Consider the following 10,134-nt stretch of genomic DNA (forward strand, 5'->3'; position numbering starts at 1 on the left):
GTTCGAGGACTTGCATAATAAGGGCACTGATCCAAAGCTAGGTAGGACAGGTTTCCTGGGGAAATGATATCTCACACGAGAACCTTCAAGAAAGAGCAGGTTTTCTGGAGAACAGAGGCATGAGGAAGAATATTTTTTTTAAGGTATTCGGAACAATGCATTTCTTTTAAAACAGTGCACTTTGTTTTCCATTTTTTAGTTTTTCTTCACTACTATCCAAACACAATGCCTCTTCTCACTTCTGTATGAACCTCTTATGGTATCTTCTGTGTGTGACCTTTTCCTTGAGAATGATAGGAAAGGAAACAAAATTAGAAAAAGATGCAGCCATCACCCTCTTGTTATTTAATAGCATTTCATTTCATCTGTCCTATTTTCTGCAAAGTCCGGCTGTGTTGAGGAATACACTGCCCTCTGGAGGAGTAATCGAGCAATTTTTTAAAGTATGTAAAAAGTTTTGAAACATTAAAAAATAAGGAGATACCAAGCCATGAAATGACATGGAGGAACCTTAACTGCATATTACTAAATGAAAGAAGCCAATTTGAAAAGGCTACATACTGTATGAGTACAACTCTATGACCTCCTGAAAAGACAAAACTATGATGACAATAAAATGTGAGAGGTTGCCAGGGGTTGAAGCAGGGAAGGGATCAACAGGCAGAGCACAAAGGAATTTTAGGGCAGTGAAAATAATGTGTATGATATAATTATGACTATATGTCATTACACATTTGTCCAAACCCATAGAATATATAACAGCAAGAGTGATCCCTAAGGAAAACTATGGACTTTGAGTGATTTAGGATGTGTCAATGTAGATTTATCCTTGGTAAAAATGTACCACTCTGGTGGGGATGTTGATAATGGGGGAGACTATGTCCATGTAGGGTATGGGATATATGGCAAATCTCTGTACCTTCTCAAATTTGTTGTAAACCTAAAACTGCTCTAAAAAAAGTCTTAAAAAAATAAGCAGACTTGTCTAAAATGTAACGAGTTTGGAAGGAAAGAAGGGAAACATAATTGTGTTACCTCAAAGTACATAACCTAATAGCCCTCTGAAATTGGAGTCTACAGAAGTGTGAATACATTACTCTTTTTCATATTAAAGAAAAATTGCTTTAATTATTCTTTTAAAGAATTTTCATAGGTCTTCAAGAAAAGGTTAACATTTGGAGGTGTTGTAAGACTGAATACAAATGGGAAATTTTTGACATATCCAAGTACAGGGAGTTTTAAAAATTTAAACATTGATGAGATCTTTTAATTTCTCTCATGTTCTAAAGTTATTCTAGAGTTAGAAGGACAGGATAAAATAAATCACTTCATTTTTAAGCTTATAAAATCTGATTATTTTCATGCTGAAGCCAAATTATATTGGAAATAATTGTTAAAAAAATTAATAAATATGAAATTTTGATTTTTGATTGGCATCAATCAAAATTTGAAGTAACAGTGAGTGGAAATAAGGTAACGAGCAACTAAATGGAAATCTGGGAGTGCAACAAGATTGAAGTTGTATTGGAAAGAAATACAGAAAGACGAACTATCTACTTAGCTTTTCCCCGATGCAGGACACAGTAGGTAATCTTAAACATAATGGAATTTTGTTATATTCAGGTTCCATTTAAGAAGCAGTTTGGTATTATAAGCAATCAGATAGTGCTTGTGGAAAGTGCATGGGCCTTGAAATCACTCAAAAGAATTTAAATCGTACCTTTGCCATTTACCAACTAGGTGACTTTGCAAAAGACACTTAAGTTGTCTGAATGATAGTTTAATCATTTATAAAAAGGTGACTATTAATATAATGCCTACTCAGAAGATTGTTGAGGCTATTAATTAAATATATGTATATGTAAAATAATTGGCACATAGCATGTAATCGATAAATCACCTGCATAATATTGGATTGGAGTCTGAATGTATTGCCCATCAGCTTCTCACACACATCTCAAGACAAGCTCCCCGCTTTGGGGATTATGTGCAAATACCATTGAGTGGGTCCAATTTTGAGATTTGGAATCTCTCTAAACAAAGTGCTCACTGAGTGGGCAGCATTTCCATAGCTTTCTCAAACATCTGACTCTCTTAGTGATATAGATTCTATATTCATAAAATGTTCACTGGCTTGATGACACAATTCCCCTTCAGTTTTTGACCATTTAAAAAAAAAAAATGTATTTTGAGCTCTAAGGAACTCAACTCTGCTCTATCCACAAAAGCCCTGTGAGGAATGTGACAGTCAACCAAAGAGCGGGGCCAGCGCTGATGAATGTGTTGCTAAGCACTGATGAGCAAGTGTGCTTGAGTCTGATTTTGAACTCTCCACAAATTTAGGAGTCACCGTTAAGAATAGAAACAGTAATGAGGAAAAAACTCTTAGGCTGAATTTGGATTTATATTTTCATGTGCCATCTAAATAGAACTCCTCTTGTTTTCAGTGGAATAAATTTAGCTTTGGATATTGTAATTATGCATTCATTTCCAGTGCAGCATCACAAATATTTGAAACAGTAAGTTTGGATCCATTAAAAAGAATTAGCATTCTCGTACACTTTTGTTAAAAAGTTATTTATCACCTGCCTTTGATATATCCACTTAGAAAACGATGCATATTTATATACTTTTTAAATAGGATAAATAGTTCCCTCATTTCTTTTTGTATTTCATATAAGCCACAGATTTGCCACATGTTACATTTACATTTTCTCATTTGTTGCATTGATTATTAAAGAGAAGGTAAAGGATTATGGGATTTGTTGGCTCATTTGTGATCTTTCAGCTTGCTCTAAGTAGTTGTCCCAAAACATACAAAAATACTGAAGAGTCCTGCATAAATTGTAGTTGCACTATCTTTTTTCTTCACAGGGAAAAGGGTGGCTGAAAGCAGTAGGAAATCATACCTCTCAAAACATTCTGACTAGTGTCTCACTTACTAAGTAAATTCAGTAAACATTAGATTAATATAAACATGAATGAAGCAGAAGGTTTAAATCTATTATTTAAGAATCAATGGCATCTTTCTGAAAGTGTAATTTCTATAAATAAGAAACCAGTGAAAATTCAGAATTGTCAGAAAATTGATGCTTCATTAAGCTGAATTATCTAATAAATGGAGTTTACCACTTATAATTCTAAATATTTTTTTATATTTATATAAAAAAATTGTATGAGCTATGACTCAAACTAGGAGTCATCATTCTGAGCATCAGTGGTGGTTTTGTGCTGTTATACAATGAGGTTCTCAGGACTCATCAAACTGGCAGTACTTAAACAGCCATGGAAGGTCAGGAGTCACAGTTTCTTAGCACAGATTTTTAGATTTTACTTTTGTTTAGTTCTCCCCTCTCAGGCTGGAAGCAGTACTTTTTAATGCATTAAGGAATCTATCTCGAGAAGCGTTCATTTGTCCTTTATTTATTACATTTCATGTTGTTGGAGTTCATAACCACATCACTTAGTACTTAGATTCGCATATACAATGTCATGGGTATTCCTAGGAAGGAAGAGCATGAAGTCTGTGATATTTTTTGGTGTCTCTCTGGTCCTTTTGCTCATTTTTTTGAGTCCTTGGCCAATTTAGACAGTTTGCCAGATTGGTCAACGATAATTTAGGTTTGCCATAGTCACGCCAAGAAGGCCTTCATCACTGGCCTTTGTTGTTAATAGACCAGATCCCTCTGTTTAAATCAGCACTAATTCCTCTCTTCTACGCCTTTCCAAATTAGGTCTATCTGACCCCTCACAAAATTTCCAAAACACTGACTTCTCAAATGTTGTTCTAATGTGAGCTTAGGGCTCCTGGGTTAACACACAGTACTCTGCATAACGCATTTGTGAAAATACAAAAACAAAAACAAACAAAAAAAACACACCAACAACTAATGTACTAATAGCTCTTTGAGTATTACCACTTGCAACCACTCTGAAAAAATGGGTTTTCTTATTGTCTTTTTGTAAATGAGGAAACTGAGGGACAGACAAGCTAAGTATTTTTCCCAAAGTCAAACAGATAGGAATAATGAAATCAATATAAACAGTGAATGAGGCCGAAGTTGGTACTATAATTAGTATTTCCCTAAGCTCAGAAATGATGGGCTTTGAGTAGTCAATTCCACAACATTTGAGAAAATGAGATACTTGCTCTGGGGGAAATGCTTCCTGTGAGACTTACACGTCAAGCAGCTGTCACTGTGAACAAGAAATAACACAAAAGATATCCCTTGCCTCATCTGGCTTGGCACTGAAGTGGCTAAAACCCAGAAAATTTCACTTTCGAAAAATTTTGTCATTTGTCTGACAATGCTCTTGTGCTTCTCAGGCCAAGCAAAGAATCAGGATGTTGTTGCAACATCGACACCTGCTGGTTATTGCGTAGAATTACACAAACCAATAGCTGAAGACTTTCCAAGGGACCGTTTCCTTTAAATGAGTTGGTGGATTTTTATTTGCACAGTAATGGGTCATGAATGCTGGAAACACACAAAGTGACAGTGGGGAGAATCATGGGGTACTGTAGAAATAAAAGGCATGACTGTTGGTTTAGAACGCAGACTCACAGACTTGCACAGACATAAAAAAATCAATCAATGAAGCTTAGGACCCAAAGACCTAAAGGGAAATAAAAAATAACTGTAAAACAATCAAACTTACGGATGGCAATAATTAACATAATACACAAAGAGCACGTTAATAATCAGAATGGGCAAGCAGTGGTTTTCAGGTTACATGCCACCTCTTCTTTATCTCTCTACACAGAAGTTTCCAGTAACCCACTCATCCAATACTTATTCAACATTTATTTATCAAGCACCTACTATGTGCTAGGATTTGTTCTATAAACTGGAAACACAATAGTGAAAAAATCAACTCCTTTCCCTAAAGGAATTTCCATTACAGAATGGGGTAGGTGGGAGGAGGGGAAAGAAAAATAAAGTAAGTAAGTATACATCAGGGGGTGATAAGTGATATGAAGATAGACAAGGGGATAGAGTAATGAGGAGGGGCACTAATTTACATAGATGACCGGGAAAACCCTCTCTCAGGAGGGACAATGAACAGAGACAAGGAGGAAGTATAGGGGTGAGGGTGAGCCATGCAGTAGGGGAAGAGTGTTCTAGGCAGAGAAAATGGCAAGTACAAAGGCCCTGAAACATGTGCAAGCTTGGCTGATGTGAGCAACATCCAGGGAGCTCACCCTCGTGAAGTAAACTTAATGAAAGAAGAGGTGGTGAGACACGAAAGTGGCCTAACAATGGGGTCTCTGGTCACGGTAAGAAACTGGCTTTTCCGCTGGATGAGCAAGGAAATCATCAGATGGCATTGAGAAAACGAAGGGATGTGGGAAGGGAAGCGATTAGCCACCATGATAGCAGTTTTTGACATGCAGGAATATATTCAGGTATTATTATTGGTAAGTAGAGGAGCATCTCAGACTGCCATCCTCCCAGCTACTGTGGTCCTGCCTAACGCTGGAAGCCCATCCCACCCATTTTTCCTGAACATTTTCCCCCTTGTTAGGCTTCCTGGAAGGCTAATAGGCATAATTTTTCAGCTGATCTGTTATGATTCATCTACATATCTTAAGAAAATTAATTTGGATCATTGCCTGACTCAGAAAAAATTCCAGCATGCATCACTATCTCAATATTACCGTACCAAGCTGAGTACTTTGCTTTTCATAAGAATACACACTTACATTGTCATGCTTTTGACTTATTAAAGCAAAGAAAAACAAAGCATGGACCAATGTAGGTTATGAACCAGTATGATGCACAGAAGAAGATAAAATGCTCAACACAGAACAGTAGATGATTCAGATTGTACCAAATTTTCCTATTCAACCCAAAGAAATGCATATCTCACAGACAGCTAATGTTCCATATATCTAAAATTGGACTCATGATATTGACTCCTAGCATCCAAACCTGCTCTTGCTGCAATCTCTATTTTAGTAAATGGCATCACCTCTTACCCAGAAACCTTGGAGTTGTTCCTGACACTTCTTTCTCTGATACCTTACCTCCCTAATGAATCACCAGTGCCACTGATTCTGTAAAGCGTTTTTGTCCACTTTGATCCACACCATTTGCCATCATCTATATCCAAGCCACCATTATTGCTCACCAGGACCACAGTAATTGATCCATATTAGATTTCCCCTTTTTATCCATTCTATGTATCCCTATCCCCCATCCACTTCATTCTCTGCCCACAGTCAGAATTCTCTTTAAAACAAAAAAAAGGATGAATGGGTAATAGACCTATTGAGGTAATCACTGTGTGAGGTATATAAATGTCTAATCACTATGTTGTTTTGTATACCTGAAACTAATGAAAAAATGATGTCTTAATCCTGCTTAAAATCCTTAATAGCTGCTTATTGTCCTTAGGAAGTTCAAAATCCTTAATATTACCCCTTCGGAATTACACATCTATACACAGATAAGTTTTCCTCTATGTTTTAGGCCTTTAACCACGTGAAAAGGTATGTTAAATACCTGCTTACAGACTATTAAACCTTATAGTCCATTAAGTCTACAAAATCCTATCCTAATAAAGCCATTCCTTCATGTCTAAATTTCCTTAAGCATATTTAATATTTTCAAAAATATTCTGAGAATGTCAATAGGTATAAGAGGAAAATTATTTTCATTATAAGATCAATAAGCAAAATACCTACCTGCTCAAATATTTTCTTTACTAATGTTACCTTTCAAAGACTGTGGACCCCCAAATCTGTAACAGTGCACCTTTTGCAAATGCAGTTCAGATACAACCACATCTGAGGAAAGAGGGTCAGTCCTCACCTGGCTTTCATTACATCACCAAACTGATGAACAATCAAGAAAAGCAGCACATGTTCTCTCCCCAGGTAATTAAGTTTTTTATTTAATTGTTAATATTAATAAAAAGTAACAAACCAAAGGATAACTATTATAGTTGAAATGGAAAAAACTGATTATCTAATAAAAATAAATATCCCACATAATGTAATAGAAAGAATATGAAATGTAATGAAAAGAGACCTAGTTGAAGATGCTGGGTAGGCCAATTACTATGAGACTATAGGCAAGTTTTTTTAATCTCTCTGAAATTCGATTTCTTTGTTTGAAGACAGGATAGTTAAAAAGGGGGAAAATCCCTTTTACAGAGTTGAAAAAAATAAATGAACTAGTATACATAAAACAAGTGTTAATTAGCAAATATTAAACAAATTATAAACCTGCAGCCAACAGCATTTAAATCTACGTGACTTAATAAAATCTTAGATTTTGTAATGACTTTTTTAAAAGGAATATGTAAGTTAAATAAGATACTTTTCCCTTATAGTATTTAAATACCACTGGCTTTAGACTAATTTTAGTAAGAACAGGACTAAAAGAAACTCTATTGATAAACTGTGAATATCAATCTCTTCTTCATTATCTGTACTCCTATTACTGATACTTTCCTGGGTGTAGCTACTCACAGATGCTCCTCTGCACTGAAGGGGCTGCTTCAGCATGTAGGACTCACTAGATAAGAGAATCATGTGCCATATGTGCACTGTGGGACCAGCTGTTCTTTCCCTTTGTCTCCAGTTGAGGACTTAGCCAGTAGTCAGCAATCACGCAACATGTGGATGAATATTCGTCCAGATGATTCTAGTACTCAATCATTAAGAAGCCCCAATTTTTGAGTCTTCCCAACTGAAGTCAAAGACATCATGGAACAGAGAAGAGTCATCCCCCTATTCCTATTTTGTCCAATCTGAAATTCCTTTCCCACAGAATATGTGAGTATAATAAAGCAGTTGTTTTGAGCAAGTAAGACAACTAGATGAGTAAGCTTTGGGTGGTTGCTACCTCATAGGAAGTGGTAGGGAAACTTGGAACCTGGAAGTAGGGAGTTTCTATGACAAAAACATGGCATTGACTTTAAGACTGAGTTAGGTGGGAGCTGAAAAGTCCTTGAGAGTGTTAGTGAAAGCTGAAACATCTGGGGTAGACAGATATAAAGGTCAGCAGCCAGGGAGAAAGCACTAGTAGTGGACATTGGAGAAAAGAAGATTCCTGTTGTAAAGTATTGAAAAGTTGAGCAAAATTGTTGCCTGTGGTAACATAAAAAAATAGAAAAAAAAGCAAGACCTTTATGCTAGAAGTCTGGGACACATGGTTATGCAAATCACCTGCAATCACTTACCATGTAAATAAATCATATTGAGTCATAAAGACCTTTAATTACTAGCTGTGGGTTGTGCCCGAAAACTTTAAGCTGCGACTTTGAGTTTAGTCACTTGAGACCTTTTAATCTCTATTCCACTATGTCTTATACATAGGCACTGTGAGGTGGTATTTCATCTAGAAATCAAGGTACCTACCAGAGTTAATATTAATTAAAAAATTGAGGAAGATAATTTATTAGCATCTTTGTAGTAATCATGAAACCAGAGAGAGACATCTACAAATGTGTTCCTTTGTTAAGTAATGACAACAATATTATTCCTATAACATGTAATGATTATAATATGGAAGGCTCTAAATTTACAATGCATATTACATATATACATAATCTCACTTGATCCTCTCGATTACCCTGTGCAATAATCATTCCATTGTTATGTATGAACACTATCCACAGTAAGTCGTTTGCTCAAATTTACAACCAGTAAGTGGCCGATCAAGAACTATACGTCAGGTTCTCTACGTAATTCGAAGCCTTCTGTTCTTTCATCGGTATCGAGGATTCTGGGGCGCCATGGAGGAGTACGCTCGGGAGCCCTGCCCGTGGCGAATCGTCGATGACTGCGGCGGAGCCTTCACTATGGGTGTCATCGGTGGCGGAGTCTTCCAGGCCATCAAGGGCTTCCGAAATGCCCCTCTCGGAATTCAGCACCGATTGAGGGGTAGTGTCAACGCTATGAGGATCCGAGCGCCCCAGATTGGAGGTAGCTTCGCCATGTGGGGCGGCCTGTTCTCCACCATTGACTGCGGCCTGGTGCAGCTGCGGGGCAAGGAAGATCCCTGGAACTCCATCACCAGCGGAGCGCTGACCGGGGCTATGCTGGCTGCCCGCAGCGGCCCGCTGGCCATGGTGGGCTCGGCAATGATGGGGGGCATCCTGTTGGCCCTCATTGAGGGTGTTGGCATCCTCTTCACTCGCCACACCGCCCAGCAGTTCCGCAACGCACCTCCCTTCCTGGAGGACCCCAGCCAGCTGCCCCATAAGGAGGGTACCCGGGCCCCAGGCTATCCCAGCTATCAGCCGTACCACTAAGAAAGTGACCGCCGACCAGCACCATCGTGGGAGTTCCTCCTGGATTCCTTCCGGAAGATTTACCTCGAAGGGAGGGCTGGCTTCTGTCGGTCCTGGGATCTTCCAGAGAGGGCCTCTACTCTCTGCCCCCTTTTCCAAGGGTGGGGTGGAGCACCCCAGCTGCCCTGATGGACCGGTCCCCTTCTCTCAGGGACCCTAGCCCCACACTCATATGTAACAAGCTCTCACCCCATCCAATCCCCGTGGCTCCCTGGTGAGTATTTAAAGCCAGTTTTGAAATGCAAATAAAAAGAATTCTATATAACCATTTGTTACATGTGTTATTTGTAAAGCACTTGACTAAATGGAGATTCTTACATATTATGATAGTTATGATTGTCAGTTTTTAAAGGACAGAATTTCATCAAATTGAGATAGTCACATTGTGTCAACTACCTGCCACTCAGAAAAATATCTACACTAAAGTTAAGGCCTGAAAAGAAAAATATATTATTTCAAATATTTGTGAAGATAAATATCAGAAAAGTGATACAGGAGGCATCCATTCCCATTACCAAGTATTTCTTCCTATACGAATGATTCACTGCAGGCTTCATTAAATAATATCATTAAATGAATTTTAATTTAATTTATTAAAATTTAATTTCCACAAAACTTAGTAGAAAAATAGGTCGTCACAGAGTTAAAAAAATATCGGAGAGTCATCTAGTCTAACTACAGCTTCTTTATAAAGTGGACTAAACATGCCTTTATTATCTTTGTAGTTCTAAGTTATTAACAAAACAATCCCTATTGGTTTTTTTGTTAGCTTCCAAGGAACCTGATTTAATTTATTTCAATAAACATGTATTGAGCATAACCATATGCAGG

The 10,134-nt window shown here is 37.6% G+C and overlaps 1 pseudogene; it reads left to right on the forward strand.

Annotated features, from left to right (window-relative positions):
* The first annotated feature begins 7,886 nt into the window (after positions 1-7,886).
* LOC109457596 (mitochondrial import inner membrane translocase subunit Tim17-B pseudogene) lies at positions 7,887-9,535 on the forward strand (annotated as a pseudogene).
* The last annotated feature ends 599 nt before the right edge of the window (positions 9,536-10,134 follow it).

The sequence above is a fragment of the Rhinolophus sinicus genome, chromosome 6 (genome assembly GCF_057876585.1).
Source record: "Rhinolophus sinicus isolate RSI-liver-muscle chromosome 6, RSI-T2T, whole genome shotgun sequence".
NCBI lineage: Eukaryota > Metazoa > Chordata > Mammalia > Chiroptera > Rhinolophidae > Rhinolophus > Rhinolophus sinicus.